The following is an 18,197-nucleotide window of genomic DNA, read 5'->3' as shown; positions in this document are numbered from 1 at the left end:
GAATAGATGTAAGCATGCTTTAGAAAATTTTAAATAGCTATTCAAATGTAAGCATTGTTAATCACACAATCATAATACCATTGATTATACCACAGGCCAAGCATTCTGCTGGATGCTATACTTGCTTTATCTTGTTAAATAACACAAATTCAACCTAGTAAATTTTAAATATCTAATTAACTTTAGTAATCAATTCAAGAATTGGATAGCATCTCATCTCCAAAGGGCTACATAAAGGAAAATGTTATTAAAGGCAGAATAAGGAAGTAATAAACAGAAAAAAAAGGATTATTTCAGATGTAGTCATCTTTTGGGGACAAAAGTATCTTTTTAGGTGAATTACCTCATATTCCTTTGAGTGATGAGGAGGGCCCATGTGACAGCATCTAAATGGTGCTGACCAGAAAATTTCTGACTGACCAGTGAAGACAACAATTTCTGGGGGAGGTTGAAACTGTAATTAGACTAAGTATTATGCTCTGGTTTGGTGATGTGGCCTAGGACAAATGGCTACATTTTTGGCCTGTGGTTTCCTTTTTAACAACTTCTAATTCTTGCAACTAAGGTATTATACCCACAATACAAAGAAGAAAACAAACTACAAACTCTGACTACAAACTCTCAATCTAGAGCACCCTTGCATAGTCTGCTCTGTGATGCTAGGCTGAAAGTTTTCAAACTACATTTTTATAGACACCTATCAACTGACTTTCACTTAGGTCCTGACAACGAGAGGCATTGGAATGTGACTGGAGACTGCAAGATGGGAAGGGTCTCTCTGTTCTGGTTCCTATTGTCATTTTGCAGCAGCAATCTGTAAGTGCAGCTCCTTACCTTTGGCCTCCTTAGTACTTCTCAGGACACAAATCAGGGCATTAGCTACATGTGATGTCTTAGGATCCAAGACACGAGTTTTTTCTTAGACGTCCTAACCCTAGTACGAGTTAGACCTCCACAGTTCTGAGAATCAGATAATGGGCATACCCTCAAAGTTTTCAGCACCTGACAGATGGTACCTCTTTCTGACTCCTGAATTCTGTAATGCCACTTCTATTTTGTTCCCCAAAGACTAGGAATAACAGTTCTTTTTAAGTTCTGAATATCTAGGTTACCTTAGTATCTACTTTTTCTCCCATCTGTCTTCTAACACCTATATATCTAATTTCTTGAATTTTATTCGAGTCTGCTTGAAAAGTCTTGTGAGTTTTCTATTGCCTGAACCAGCGCAACAGGTTGAAGCTTCCCAGGATAGTTAGCAATGATTCTGCTGATCAACCAGTACTTCTAACTCTAAAATCTATGTTCTTATGTTTGTCTTATACTATATTTCCAATATTAATAGTCAGCATTGATCAAAGGTCTTAAGTTCCAGGCTCATTTCAAGAGCATTACATATGCTATTTTAAAGATGGACACATTTATCCTCTTTGGCTGAGACCCTCCTGTGTTTGGAGACTGTCCCAGATCACAGAGTAGGCTTGTGTCTGAGCTGGGATTAAAACCCAGGTCTGTCTAACTCTAGAGCTCTTATCCTTTATGCACATCAAACTACTTCACCAACTCTTTTCTTAATGCAAATTAATCCAGCCTCTATCTTGATTCCAGCCTTTACTTGATCTTTCCCTCTTACCTTGAAGACTCATCTCTCTTTACCCCTTCTATCTTGAGGACCTACTCCACCTATCCAAGCCTTTCCCATCTTTATGGGTTCAGCTCATTTCCTCTCTGCTCCATGGAGCTTTTTCAGATCTTCTAAATTCTCCAAACTTGTCTCCACCCCAGCTCCCCTTTATTCTTACCTCAGGCTGACTTACAGCCAACTAGATGTCAATGAAACTCATTGCCTGCAATGTCCAATTTTGCCTTTCCACCTATATTGCAAAGCCCTTGGGAGCACTGATTTCATGATCTCTTCCCTCTCTGTCTCCAGTCCAGGGCTGTACACTTGCTGTTTAATAGTTTAGACACTGAGCTTTGTAGGATTTTGAAGGAGGAGGGAAATATTAGAGAAAGAAGCTATATTAGGCAAGAACTTTTTTTCCTTCACTTTAGTCATTCTGGTTTCCATTGTTTATTTCTATCCCTCAAATTGCATAATCAATCCATCAGTCTTCTGGGAAACATTTATTTCTTGATTTTGTCCATACCTATTTCCACTATCATCACCTTGGCCCAAGTGGTCCCCTCTCACAAACTGTGGCAATGGCTTCCTCAATCATTATTTTCCAACCATTCTTGCCACCCAGCAATCCAGACTCAACATGACAGATAAAAGTGTCCTTAAACATATGCAACAGTTTGGTTCTCACCTGTGCTTAAAACCCTCTCATGTTTTCCCAATGTACTTAGAATTACATCTAAGGCCCTGATATGACCTATAAGGCTGCATAAATAATATCTGCTCTCTCCACCCATTATCTCTCTGAACTCATCTGCTACTACTTGGAGATTCAGCATGACCTGAGAGGGTCACCTAAGGCTGGAGGTGCCAGTAGTCAGTTTTGGCTTTCTGTTTTTATTTTCCATATCAAAGAGTCTGTCTGAAAATAATATCAGCACAGAGTATTAGGTAAGCAAGGCATGGAGAGAGGGAGAGATGGGATGCTGATGACATCACTTGAGCCCTCAGTTTAATTGTGCCTGTTCTCAATTTTTTTTTTCCAGTCAATAACCACCCCCTTCCTACTCTAGGTTAAATTATGATTTAAAACTTGTTGAGGAGAAAAAAATTTCTTTATCTTTCAATATTCTTCTGGCTGGTCTAAGAATTAAATTGATATTGGACAGATAAATGGAGAAAATTAAATTTAATCCATACATATAGCAATCTCATAAATATGGGACATAAGAAGAGTTCAAGGTAGGCTGCTTTTATTTTATTTTTTTAAATATTTTATTTATTTATTTGACAGAGAGAGACACAGTGAAAGCAGGAACACAAGCAGGGGGAGCGGGGAGCAGGGAGCTTCCCGCCGAGCAGGGAGCCTGATACGGGGCTTGATCCCAGGACCCTGGGATCATGACCTGAGCCGAAGGCAGATGCTTAACGACTGAGCCACCCAGGTGCCCAGGCAGGCTGCTTTTATACTTTTTAGACAAAGATACAGTAAATTTGTGAGGAATTGATAGGACAAAGAAAATTTATGTTTGGGAACTTCAATTAGTAAGAAATTCTAAACAGAATTTGGACTGGAATAGTAATTTTAATAAAAGTAACAAGTTTGCTTATATGGGCATCCTTGGCCCTGAATTTCCTGCTTCAGCCTATAAGGATGTCTCCTTACCTTCTCTAGCAGGGAGGGTACTTTTCACATGGGAGATTTATTTTCTGTTTCCTGGAAACACAGGAGACTCAGGGTGTTCTTGCACTGGCTATTTCTTAAGTTACTTTAATTCAAAATAATCAATATGTCACTGTGACATACCTTAGGGCAGATTTCCCTGAGCCCCAACAAATCTAAAGGAGTCTTCACCAATCATCTGCCTCATTATTGCATTATTCAAAATTCCACCCTGCAGGAGTGGTTTGGGTATTTGTATTGCAGTCAAGTGCACCCTTTCAGACATCTGGGCAAACACACATCTAGGCAGAGACATGACTATAGTACAGATACTGACAGAGGATAGGTTTTATGGATCTTTTATTTATTTTTCACAGTTCTATTGAGATATGATTGACATGTAACATTGTATTAGTTTTAGATATACAACATAATGATTTAATATATGTATCTACTGTGAAATGATTGCCACATAATTTTTGTTAATATCTATCATCTTTCACAATTTCATTCTTTTTGTGATGAGCACTTTTAAGATATATTCTCTTAGCAAATTTCAAATATAAAATAATGTATTTTCAACTATAGTCACTACACTGTGCATTACATTTCCAGAACTTATTTATTTTATAACTGGAAGTTTGTACCTTTTGCCTACCTTTATCCATTTGCCCACCCTTACCCCCCCCATCTCTGGCAACCACCAATCTGCTCTCTGTATCTATGATTTCTTTCTTTCTTTCTTTCTTTCTTTCTTTCTTTTTCTTTCTTTCTTTCTTTCTTTCTTCTTTTTCTTTCTTTTTAACAATTCATCCATCAATAAGCACTGAGATTGTTTTCATGTCTTGATTGTTGTAAATAATGGTGCAATGAACATGTAAATGCAGATATCCCTTCAAGATAGTAATTTTGATTCCTATATCCAAAAGTGAAATTGTTGGAGTAAATTATAGTTCTATTTTTAATTTTTTGAGGAGCCTCCTTACGGTTTCCATAGTTACTGAACCAATTTGCATCCCCACCAACAGTGCACAAGGGTTCCCTTTTCTCCACATCCTCACCAACACTTGTCTCTTTTCTTCTTAATAGCCATTAACAGATGTGAGGTGTTGTCTTATCGTGGTTTTGATTTGCATTTCCCTGTTAATTAGTGATGTTGAGTACATTGTTATGTACCTATTGCCCATTTTTATGTTTTCTTTGTAAAAATGTCTGTTCAGTTCCTCTGCCCACTTGTCAATAAAAAAATATATTTTTTGCTATTGATTTTGGATTTTTGAACTTTTAATGATATACTATTCTACATTTTATTTTACTATTACTTGCTAAGAATACTATGTCACTGATTCCTTTCCTTGTCAGTATATGCAGATCATGCTTTAAAATTCCTGCAAATTTGGGATAAGAATGCATGTACCTCAATCCCACAGTTACCACTTATTGGCTTGTGATTTTGTGCAAATATTGAGCATTAAAGGAGACGGTATCAGGAAAAAAAAATTCAGTCCATGGTAGCACTCCATATATTTCTTAATTACTCTTGTTGAAGATTTTTGTCCAAAAAAGTAGCCTGAAAAATTAAAAAGATAATTTTGGCAGAATTGTGCCAGTGGATTGGGGTCACAAAAAATCAAGGTCATTGATCATCTCCAAGAATGGGAACCAGATTCCCATATATGGCTGGACAAGCTGGATATACTGACTAAGCTTAATGCTTGCATCTTACCTCATCTATGCATGGTTTGTGTCAGGTTTCAGTGAGGAATCTTGGTCTATGAATGCTTTAGAGCTGGCAATCCAGGGGCCATTGGGTCCTAGGGAAAGGCTGTGAGGCTAACAAGACTGTCTACAAAATAAAGGGAAGGACATGCATGCAGAGGTTCCTAGGAAACTTCCCCAGAGTGGTGTATGAGAGAGGTAAGAAGTAGGGGAAGTGAGGCATATGTATGTTTCATTTTCAAACCAGGTGAAGCTGAAGAAAGGAGATAAGCAAATATTCTCTTCAGCCTCTGGGGACATAAACACCTTTTGATAGCAAAAGTGGGACTTAAAGAGCTTTCCACAAGTTGACAGGAAGAAGGGGGGCTGGGTAAGCTCTCATGAGTACTTGGGGGTAGTTGGGGTGTCAAGACAAAGATGAAGGAAGAAAAGGTCATTCATCACTAGGGTTCTAAGCAATGTGGTATTCACTCAGGCTTAAGAAGGAGCATTTCCACTTTTCTTTAATGTTAACTCTAGGCTGAGGGTTTTTCACTGGGATCTTTGACAAACAGAACCATCATTTATTGCCTGAAAGGATACTGGCATGGAAACATTTATCACTTCTAGCACCTCAGGACCTGTAGGGATCACCTAAATTGCAACGTATTTGCCTTTGGGTGGCTGTGGACATAGAGAGGTCCTTGAATTAATGAGCTGGTGGGCACAGACATTCTGGCTGCTAAAAGACACACATTCTCATCTCCTCTTAGAATGAGAAAACTAGATCACCAACTTTGCACAAACAGCTTACCGCCACAAGTAGGGTTTTCCCATGGATCATCCAAGGAAAAGGTTGGGGAAATGAGACTCACAACCCCCTTCTTACTTAAAATCTTCAGCTTCTCATACCAGTGTATGATCATCTTCACAAGTAGAATGTAGGGGAAAAAACTGGGATTCGAGACAGAGGCCTGTCTCCATTTCTGATCTAAATCTCCTGGGTTCTTCACTTTACTAACTGTGGGGTCTGAGCACCTGCTTAAAATATTTCATGGCTCAGTTTCCTTATCCCCAAAGCAAAGAATATTGAAATATCTACCTGAAGGGATGATGTGAGAACTAAATGTGCATGTATGTAATTATTCACAATATCCAAATGTGGAAACAACCCAAGTATCCTTTCTCAGATGAATGGATAAATAATAATGGTATGCACATACAATGAATATTATTCAGCCTAAAAAGAGAAGGAAATTCTGCCATTTGAGACAGCTTGGATGAGCTTGGAGGACATTATGCTAAGTAAAATAAGCCAGACAGAGAAATACGAATACTTCATGATCTCATTTATACATGGAATCTAAAATAGTCAAACTCATAGAAGCAGACAGTTGAACAGTGGGACTGGAGAGTGGGAGAAATGGAGAGATGTTGATTAAAGGTTACAGAGTTTTAATTATGCAGGATGAATCAAATCTGGGGCTTTTATGTATTGTATGATGACTATAATTAATATACTGTATTGTACACTGGAAATTTGCTAAGGAAATAGATCTTAAGTGTTCTCACAAATAACACTAACAATAATAACAATAGTGAAGAAGAAGAAGGAGGAAGAGGAGAAGAAAAGGAAGAAGAAGAAAAAGAAGAGGAAGAAAGAGGAGAAAAGAAAAATGAAAACAAGAAGGAGAAGAAGAAAAATGCATGTTAAGTGTTTCTTTAGTGCTCTGAAGATAAATGCTCAATACATTGTAGCTCTTATTATTATCACTGTGTCTAAACCACTGATATACAAAGATTAAAGAAGATACTGTCCCTTTTGCTCTGGGATTCTGCATCTCAGCACTTTGTAAAAGTGAAGACATGTCACCTAAGCTAGGGCCTCTGCCAAAAATGGTTCTTTATTTATATCCTAAATATAATAGCTTGTGATAAGGGTGCTGGCCTCCAGAAGATAAGCAAGGGAGATGCTGTCCTACCATAGTGGCCACGAAAATTAGGTTATAGGCTGCTACAAATCTTTCCTGCAGGGAAATCTTTCCTTCAGTCATCTTAAAAGTCTCACACTAGAGTTCAAGTAATGTTTTAGTTACAAGGATTACAAGATCTTTAAGATAGCACACTAACCTCCTGCTACTCTGAGAGGAATTTGAGCTGGGAAGATTCTCATCCACTGGCAATTAGATGATTGTTTCCAGACTATCAATTGTTTAAAAAGTATAAAGCCCAAATCATGTAAAATCTAATGGGAAACATATAGAAAAAAATAATAATGAATGCTTAAGAGATAGGTCATTTTTAAGTTTTTAAGAATATTAAGACAAAGCTGATTTTAATGGGAAAATTATCTTTGTAAATGAGGCAGCAAACTGAATGCATTTGCATTTTGTAAAATACTATTTCCTGAGACTACCACAACACTAGAGAATAAAGCACAAAAAACAAGAAGTCAAAACCAGCATCTGTGAGAGGAAAGTAGTGATTGGGGGGAGTTGTAGGAGGACAAAGGACAGATGTTGCTGTTAGTGGGATACTTGTACCCTCCTTTAAGGCTGCTGCCATCAGGTTCTGTAGGAACCCAATACCCTCCCTCCAAGTTATAGTCACCCACTGGCCTCCTATTCCTTTATCCCTATCCTTATTGAAGTTGCCAGCACCCATTCACAGTCCCTCTCTCCTCTAGATCTGTCATCTTGAGACTTTCACTACCCATGTGAACACCTAAACATGAAAACCTGGCCTCTCAATCCTAACTTTTTCATCTCTAGGGATCTTTTCTCAACTTCACAGCCACACCCATGGTCATGCCCTACACTTTGTCATCATCAAACTCTGTTGCATCTTCAACATGAATTCAAATAGCCCACTCTGACCATATCCTTTCCTTCTACCCCACAAGCTCAAGTAGCCTAGTTGCAATGACTATTTACTCTCATTAAGACCTGCTGTCCATTGGTTTTGACTATCTATACATTTGTCTGTCCATCTGCCCATCCATCCATCCATCCATCCATCCATCCATCCATCCATGTGGTCCTTGTAAAATTTATTTTCTTCATTAAATACTTTAAATCTGTGTTCCTTACAGAAATATTCAACTTTCTTGTCCCATCCTCACTGCATTGTAGTTTCTTTGCTCAACACCAACTTTTAAAGATATCAAATATGCCTTTTTGCCTGCCTATACTTTTAATATCACTACATATTTATGATTCCTACCCCAACACAGTTCACTATCTTACCATGTTTCTCAGACAACTTCACTCTACCACTTCCATAATGTCTACTTTACAACATTCTTCTCCTTGTTAACCATTTTGTATTCTCATCCCATCCCCAGTGTTAGCAGATAAAATGGGTTCACTTCTCATTGAAAATAAAAGTCATCAGACAGGCACTTTTTCAACATCTCAAGTGAGAGGTGAGAGTTTGCTGTGGATGAAATGTTTATGCCTTTCCAAAATTTATGTGTTGAAACCTAATCCCTGATGTGATGCTATTAGTTTGTGGGGTCTTCATTAGCTCATGAAGATAGAACTCTCCCAAATAGGACTAGATTCTTTATAGAAAATATCCCTTGCCCCTTCTGCCATGTGAGGACACAGCTAAAAGACAACCATCTGTGACCAAGAAACAGGCCCTCACCAGACATAAAATCTGCTGGTACTTTAATTTTGGACTCCCCAGACTCCATAATGGTGAGAAATAAATGTTTGTTGTTTGAGTCACCCAATTTATCATATATTTTATTATACCAGCCTGAATAAACTAGGACAGGGTTGGAGGTTTATGAATTTTCATGAATTTTTTTATTTCTCCCCAAAATATAAACCATCTTTCTCCTATTAAATCAAAATCATTGTTTGTGTAGGTAGCTTTTGACACATATCATTGCATCCTCAACCCTAAGCATATATTTCCATATTTTAAAGATGAAGAAACCAAGGGACAGAAGACTTAATAATTTGCCCAAGTTTACACAGCAACAGATTTGGGACTGAGAGCCAGAAATCCACCCTAGAATCCAAACTCTGAAACACCATGTTCTCCCCCACATTCCATGATCTTCACTTCCTCAGTTTCTTTTCTTTTGCAACCTCCAAGTTTCCTATGTTTTCATAATATTTCTAAATTGACCCATCAGCATTCAAATGCTCAGGATCAGAAAAATAATCTTTCATTTATTTGAATATAATCTCACTTTTTGGCAAACATTTCAGGGCTTTTGGTATTACTAGAATGGATTCTCTAGGGAAGTAGGAAAATTGCCTTCTTGAGAATTATTATTGAGACTGAGAATCTACCTTTATCATCCACTCCTACTAGGCAAGGTCAAGTGTTGGAAGCAGAATAATAAATTATAAAAATTGTGGTGGATTTTTCATGGCTACAATCTCAAAAGTCTAAAAGTTACTTTTTTAATAGAGTTGGTCAATAAAGCTTTCCTGAAGGGGGTGCTATGAGCACAGTTGAGACTGCTATAGAGCCCTGTGGTGAGTGTCCCTTCTCTTTGACTCCATACAACCACTCTCCTTTCCCTCTGGTCTCCACCTCCAGCCCCTGCCAAACAATCAACCTGCCATTACCAAGGAGTAATTGATTCCTGACAAGAGGTTTATATTTTAGTTGAATTAACTGCCCCTCTGACCATGTGCATTATTTCTCCCTGTCCCTGTGACAGAGGTATCTCGTTATTCTCTCTCTCCTTCTGCCCTGGTGTCAGGCCACAGATCTGGACAGGCTCATTAAAGTGTCTACATGTCGAGGAGCCTCTTGTTAGGAGGATTCATTGCTAGTCAGGCCTCACTGCTATCTCCACTTGAAAGATGACTGATAAGGTAGGGGAGCTTCTGTTCTGAGCTTACTCATTTATCATCTTAGGGGCAGTTCAGGGCCTTGACTCACTCTCAAAGATGAGGACAAGGAGCAGAGAAAGAGAGAGGACCAAGAAGACACTGCACATGCCCCAGCAGATCTTCCACTTCTGGGCCTCAGCTTTAAGCTAAAACCAGCTGTCAGGAATGTGCCCGCACCCATGGTCTCAAAGTTAGGAGAAAAATCTCCTCCAATTACAATCTGAGATTTCTGTGTATAGAATTTCTGTCTATCCCTCTCCTTCTGTAGAACATATGATACTACTTCACTGGGTCCATAAGAAAAACTCCCTGCTCTAGGACCTTGGATTTTCAGAGAAGGAAGAAATAGACTCCAAGTCTGGGTGATTTTAAATCCTTACAGGAAATGGGTAAGATTAAATCCTTGCAACTTGTCAAAACCCTGTGAGCCTTGGTTTCCTCACAAAAATGGGGGTAATTTATTTTTTCTACCTGATCTACAAGCTTATTAGTGAAATAATATGTGAGAATGAGTTAAAGAAAATTCCCTAAGACCTTCATTCTGTGCCTAAGAAATATTTAGAAAAAGACTCATCTCAGTTCCTAATAAATTTTTGGCTTTGTCATTCTCATATTTGCTTTGCTGTGATCCTACAGGGTTAGCACAGTGGAAACAAAATACTCTAATTAGAATCATTGACATAACCAACTCAGCAGCACTCTTCAAAACTGTGGAGGACCTGCTGCCTTGAGGTAAGTCCTCAGCAACCTTCATAGCCTCCTATTCATTGAAAAATCTCTAAAGAATCTCATGGAGGACCCAGTAATTAATAATAATTATAATTCTAAGCCACAGCCATATATTAAGTGAGTACTAGGAGCCTGCCATTGTTCTAGTTCCTTATAAGCATTACCTCAAATAATCTTCACAGCAATAAGAAGAAACAATTATAATTGGGAAAAAAAACAACCTTATGTTGTCGAATTTAAACAAATTGCTTAGGATCCATATATAATGAAATAACCAGGAGTTGATCCCAAGAAGTCTGATTTTGTAACTCATGCTACTAGCCATTTTATTATATTTTTAACAAGGAAATTTTTGATAAATAAAATGAAAAATAAGGAAAACTTGATGATATGGCCATGTTTTATTGAGAGAACAAAATATTGAAATTAGATTCAATTCAATTTATCCCGCTAATTTTCATCTATGACCCTATGAAACTTCAGACCTTAAAACTAGTCCTATCAACCCCATTCCTTGCCTAAAAAGCAAAGCTTCTCAAGCAGCCATTGCCTCACATACTCTCATCCATTTATTGCTCTCATCTTTATTCTTACTCATTTTATATTTGGTGTCATTCTTGTAAATTTATAATCTTATCTTATCTTACATTACAAATACAGAAGCTTTGGGGTGCGTGGGTGTCTCAGTCTGTAAAGCGTCTACCTTTGGCTGAGGTCATGATCCCAGTGCCCTGGGATTGAGCCCTGACCCCTGCATCTGACTCCCCGCTCAGCTGGGAACCTGCTTCTCCCTCTCCCTCTTCCTGCCCCTCCCCCTGCTTGTGTGCTCTGTCTCTCTCTGTCAAATAAATAAATAAAATCTTAAAAAACAAAAACAAGCAAACAAACAAATAAACAATAAAACAAATACAGAATTGAGATAAGGGTTAGTCATAATCCTATCTCACATAGCCACTTCCAATCAAAGTGCTGACTTTCAGTGCCAGACAGATAATTTTTGGTCTTTATTCTATAAATAAAGGAGAATCTCTGAAAGGGTTCAGGGAGGGAAATGTCATTAAGCATTTACTTCATTTTGAGTGCTTAATAAGAACTACTGATTATCTTTGGAAACTTGAACTTTTTCTCTTTCCATAGCTATGTCCATCCTTTCATCACTTTATTGCCATATCCTCCAATTTTCAATGACTTATAACTTAGTTCAGGGATCAGCCAACTCTAATCCATGGATCAGTTACCTGTTTTGTTAAATAAAATTTTATTGGAACGGAGTTATACCTCTATTACACATTATTTATATATTGCTCATGGCTGCTTTCACACTACAATGGCAGGTCTGAGTAAGACTGTGACCTCCTTCCTTAAAGGGAGCAGGTTGGCGGGGAGGAGCATGTGTTTTGTTTACATGTTCCTCCAGAAACTGACATTAGCTCTGGAATAAATTGGTCAAGTGAATTAATGTGTAATTTTATAATTCCTGGCTTTAGCCCGTCAATTCTGAATCATTTCTGAATCCGTATTTTGTGTCCTGATATATGAGTGAACCATAATAACAGTCTTAAGGCATGTAAAGATTAATTTTAATTAATGTGACTCTGATTCAGCTGAGTTAGGCTGGGGAGTTCTAGACTCATTCATATGGGACACTTTATTTTTAAGGTTCATGTATTTTAGACAGAGAAAACGAGCACAAGCAAGAGTGGCAGAGGGAGAGGGAGAGAGAACCTCAAGCAGACACACTGCTGAGTGTGGAGCCGGATGTGGGGCTCCATTCCGGGACCGTGATATCATGATCTGAGCTGAAATCAAGAGTCGGTCCCTCAACTGACTGGGCCACCAAGGTGTATATGAGGCACTTTTGAGAGGGAGAACTGGAGAAGTGCATATGTCTGAGAAGACTTCTTAGCTTTAGACTGAGACTTGAGAAAAGGCTGGAGTTTGAATAGACAACCCAGAAAAATAAGGGCTCCCCAAAATAGGAAGCAGCTTGAGCTAAGTCCAGGAAGGGAGGCAGGGATGAATCACTTGGGAAGACAACAAAGGCAGAATTAGGCTTGGCCTAACAAGAGATCACTGCACAGTGGAGGTGCTCTTTTCAAATTTCCTCTCCACCATCCCATCTCTCCCTTCACAGTTCCATCTCTTATATATTCTCCACTTCTTCTATATCTTTTCAGTCTCTCTAAGCCTTCTCTAATTTCCTTTTCCCCTAAAATCCCTGGAACACTATTTTTTAAAAATTTTATGCCCTTTATATAACTTTATTAATTTAATGAACACATATTAAGCATCTCTTTATGTGACCTTGGCATTGGAACACAAAAGAGACATAGAAGGAGTTGACCTAGGGGTGCCTGGGTGGTTAAGTGTTTGTCTTTGGCTCAGGTCATGATCCCAGGGTCCTGGGATAGAACCCAGGGCTCTATCAATGGGCTTTCTGCTCAGTAGGGAGCCTGTTTCTCCCTCTCCCTCTGCCTGCAGCTCCCCCTGCTTGTGCTCTCCTTCTCTCTCTGTCAAATAAATAACTAAAATCTACAAGGAAAGAGTTGACCTTATATTCTATTTATTTGTGTGCTTGCCCCAATCTAAGCCACCTACCAAGAAGTTAGGGTGAGTTATATAGCATCTTTTTGTCTAAGGTTTCATATTTCTAAAGATTTTATTTATTTCTTTGAGAGAGAGAGAGAGAGAGAATGCAAGTGGGGAGGGGGCAGAGGGAGGAGAGGAAGCAGACTCCCCACTGAGCAGGGAGCCCCACTCTGGGCTTGATCCAAAACCCTGAGATCACAACCTGAGCCAAAGGCAGACACTTAACCAACTAAGCCACCCAGGTGCTCCTCATATTTCTAAAAATTAATCATGGAACACTAGAACTTAAAATTGCAGTTGTGCCAACAATTGATAAATATATGCAAAGCACTTGTTACAGGTTTTCATACATGGTAGGCATCTGTATTAGATTCCTGTGGTTGTTATAACAAACTAGCACCAACTTAGAGGCCAGAATGCCAAATAATTTTCCCTGGGCAGAATCAAGGTGTTGAAGGGGTGCACTCCTCCCAGAGATTCTAAGAAAGAATCCATACCTTACCTCTTAAGTCTTCTGGGGACTACCAGCATTTCTTACTTGTGGCTGCACCACTCCAATTTCTGCCTCAGTCACATTGCTTTTTCTGCAATTTGTGTCAAGGCTCTTCTGTTTCTCTCTGATAAGTACACTTGTGGTTACATTTAGGGCCCACCCAGATAATCCAAAATAATCTCTCAATCTCAAAATCCTTAATTCAATCACATCAACAAAGAATCTTTTTCTTCATAAAGTAACATTTACATATTCTAGGGATAGGACCTGATCTCTTCATTCAGTCTACTACTGCATGTTACACATACTTCCTTCTGGCCCACAAGCACTGAATCATAAAAATGGGACTGTCTGTTCTCCTCTCTTTACTGTGGTGCCAATCCCAGAGTTTGATCTGGTTAACATGTATGTATTGTCCTGAGCTCCAACAGTTGACTGTCCCACTCTTCCAGGGAAGGAAAAACCCCACTATCCTGGCCCTCAGGCACATGGCTGATTTCATTGTCTGTCATTGATGGTTCTCTTACTGTTCTCTAGTCTTTGGAGCAGTTTCTATATATAATTATCACAGTAGGCTATCCCAATGATGTAAAATTCAAAGATCCTGCCATGGCTCCACTTCTTCACTGGAGAAATCTTTATTTCAGACTGTTTCGAAGTTGAGTGGGAAGGTTCTTGGGGGGGGTGGTGAAGATCCTTGAAGTATCATAATGTTGCTATTTCCTACCAGGCATTCTCTGAATACCCTAAGTGCTCTGACAGATACTTCAGTTGTGTCGGAATGCATTATTTAGTGAGTGACTTTTGTAAAAATGAGTTAAAAAAAAAAAAAAAACTCATTTAAAATGAAGTCAAGAGCCCCTGAAGGGGGAGCTCTGATACATGTACCACTTGTTGCAGTCTGCATAACCAGCAGAAGGAAGGAAGATAAGAATTATCTTGACAAGGGAGGCCATTTTTAAAATTTTAATTACATTGCAGTTAACGTACAGTGTTGTACTAGTTTCAGGTATAAAACATAGCTATTCAACAATTCCATTTGTTACTCAGTGTTCATCAAGGTAAGTGATGAGTGTCCTTCACCTAGCCCACACATGTTCCCACCCACTTATCCCCTGGTAACCCTTTATTTTTTCTCTATAGTTGAGTCTCTTTTTTGGTTTGTCTCTTTTCTTTTCTTCCTTTGGTCATTTATTTTGTCTCCTAAATTCCACATATGAGTGAACTCATATGGTATTTGTCTTTCTCTGACTGGCTTATTTTGCTTGGCATTACACTCTCTAGTTCTATCCATGTTGTTGCAAATAGAAAGATTTCACTCTTTTTTTATGACTGGATAATATTCCTTTGTATATATATATATATATATATATATACACCACATATTCTTTATCCATTTATCTGTCAATGGACACTTATGGGCTTCCATCACTCCAAATGAGTATTTTTCATTCTTTGGATAAATACCAGGTAGTGCAATTACTGGATCATAGAGTAGTTCCATTTTTAACTTTTTGAGAAACCTCCAGACTGTTTTTCACAGTGGCTGCACCAGTTTGCATTACGACCAACAGTATAAGGGTGTTCCTTTTTCTCCACGTCTTCAGCAAAACTAATTGTTTCTTAAGCCTCTGTTTTTAGCCGTCTTCATAGGTGTGAGAAATTATCTCATCAGTTTTGATTTTCATTTCCCTGATGATGAGTGATGTTAAGCATCTTTTCATGTGTCTGTTAGCCATCTATATGTTTTCTTTGGAAAAATGTCTGTTCATGTCTTCTGCCCATTTTTAATTGGACGATAATGATGATGATGATGATTTTGGGTGTTAAGTTGTATAAGTTCTTTACATATTTTGAATATTAAACCCTTTATCTGATAAGTCATTTGCAATATATTATTTTATTCCATAGGTCGTCTTTTAGTTCTATTGCTTGTTTCCTTCACATACAGAAGCTTTTCATTTTGATGTAATCCCAATGGTTTATTTTTGATTTATTTCCCTTGTCTCATGAGACATATCTAGAAGGATGTTGCTGTGACCAATGTCAGAGAAATTACTGCTTGTGCTCTCTTCTAGGATTTTTATGGTCTAGGATTTTTATGGTTTCAGGTCTCACATTTAGGTCCTTAATACATTTTGAGTTTATTTTTCTGTGTGGCATAAGAAAGTTGTCCAGTTTCATTCTTTTACATGTTGTTGTCCAGTTATTAAAACATTTGTTGAAGAGACTGCCTTTTTCCCATTGCATATTTTTGCCTCCTTTGTGGAAGATCAATAGAATATACAATTGTGGGTTTATCTGGGGTGGGTGTTCTATTCTGTTCCACTGATCTATGTGTCTATCTTTGTGCCAATACCACACTGTTTTGATTACTATAACTTTGTAATATTACTTGAAGTCCAGAATTGTGATACCTCCAATTTTGTTTTTCATTTTCAAGATTGCTTTGGTTATTTAGGGTCTTCCTGATCCCACACAAATTTTAAGATTGTTTATTCTAGTTATGTGAAAAATGCTTTTGGTATTTTGATAGGGATTGCATTAAATCTGTAGATTGCTTTGGGTGGTATGGACATTTTAACAATATTTTTTGTTCCAATCCATGAGCATGGAATATCTTTCCATTTCTTTATTTTGTCTTCAATTTCTTTCATTAGTATTTTATAGTTTTTAGAGAGCAGATCTTCTTTCACCTCTTTGGTTAAGTTTATTCCTAGGTTATTTTATTACTTTTTGTCCAATTTTAAATGGGATTGTTAATTTCTCTTTCTGCTACTTTATTCTTAGTGTATAGAAATGCAATGGATTTCTGTATATTGATTTTTTATCCTATGTCATTCCTGAATTCATTTACCAGTTCTAGTAGGTTTGTTTGTTTGTTTGTTGGGGTTTTTTTGGTAGAGTCTTTAGGGTTTTTTATATATATTACCATGTCATCTGCAAATAGTGATAGTTGTACTTCTTCCTTACCAGTTTGGATGTCTTTATTTGTTTTTGTTGTCTAATTGCTGTGGTTAGGACTTCCAGTACTATGTTGAATAAAAGTGGTGAGAGTGGACAACCTTGTCTTTTCCTGACCTTAGGGAGAAAACTCTCAATTTTCCCCATTGAGTATGTTTGCTGTCAGTTTTTCACAGAAGGCCTTTATTATGTTGAGGTATGTTCCCTCTAAACCTACTTGGTTGCGGGCTTTTATCATGATTGGGTGTTATACTTTGTCAAATATTTTTTCTACATCTATTGAAATAATCATATGGTTTTTACACTTTCTCTTATTGATGTGATGTATCATGTTGATTGATTTGGGAATATTGAACCACCTTGCATACTGGGAATAAATACCACCTGATCATAGTTTTTGATTTTTTAAAATATATTGTTGGATTTGGTTTCCTAGTATTTTGTTGAGGATTTTTGCATCTATATTCATCAAAGATATTAGCCTGTAGTTCCTTTTTTTTTAGTGGAGTCTTTATCTGGTTTTGGCATCAAGGTAATGCTGACCTCATAGAATGAATTTAGAAATTTTGCTTCTATTTTTTGGACTAGTTTGACAAGAATAGGTATTAAGTGTTTTTCTAAAAATTTTGTTTGTTTGAGAGAGAGAGAAAGAGCATGCATAAAAATGAGAGTACAAGTTGGGGGAGGAGGAAAGGAAGAGGGAGAAGCAGGAGGCCAACTGAGCAGGGAGCCTGACATGGGGCTCTATTCCAGGACCCTGGGGTGCCCTGAGACAAAGGCAGAGGCTTAACTGACTGAGCCACCTGGGCGCCCCTAGGTATTAACTCTTTAAATGTTTGGTGGAATTCATCTGTGAAGCTGTGGGGTCCTGGACTTTTGTTTATTGGGAGTTTTTTTGATTATTGATTCAATTGCCTTGCTGGTAATCTCTTCAAATTTTGTATTTCTTCCTGCTTCAGTTTTGTTAGATAATGTGTTTCTAGGAATTTATCTGTTTCTTCTAGGTTGTCCTATTTGTTGGCATATAGTTTTTCAAAGTATTCTCTTAAAATTATTTGTACTTCTGTGGTGTTGGTAATTTTTCCTATTTCATTTGTGATTTTGTTTGTTTGAGTTCTTCATTTTTTATTTTTGAAAATCTGGCTAAAGGTTTTTCAATTTTGTTGCTCTTTTCAAAGAATAAGCTCCTGGTTTCATAGATCTGTTTTATTGCTTTTTTAAAATTTTTATATCATTTATTTTGCTCTCCTCTTTATTATTTCCTTCCTTCTGCTGGCCTAAGCTTTGTTTGTTGTTCTTTCTCTAGCTCCTTTAGATGTAAGGTTAGGTTGGTTGTTTGAGATTTTTCTTGTTTCCTAAAGTAGTCCTGAATCTCTATGTGCTTCTCTCTTAGGACCACTTTTGCTGTATCCCAAAGGTCTTGGACCATGTATTTTCATTTTCATTTGTTTCTATATATTTTTTCTTTTTTTTAAATTTAAATTCAATTAGCCAACGTATAGTACATCATTAGTTTCAGATGTAGTGTTCAATAATTCATCAGTTGCATATAACACCCAGTACTCAACATATCACATGCCTTCC

This window comes from Zalophus californianus, chromosome 11 (assembly GCF_009762305.2).
Source record: "Zalophus californianus isolate mZalCal1 chromosome 11, mZalCal1.pri.v2, whole genome shotgun sequence".
NCBI lineage: Eukaryota > Metazoa > Chordata > Mammalia > Carnivora > Otariidae > Zalophus > Zalophus californianus.
The sequence above is the reverse complement of the archived record's forward strand: the minus strand, read 5'-3'. Positions refer to the sequence as shown.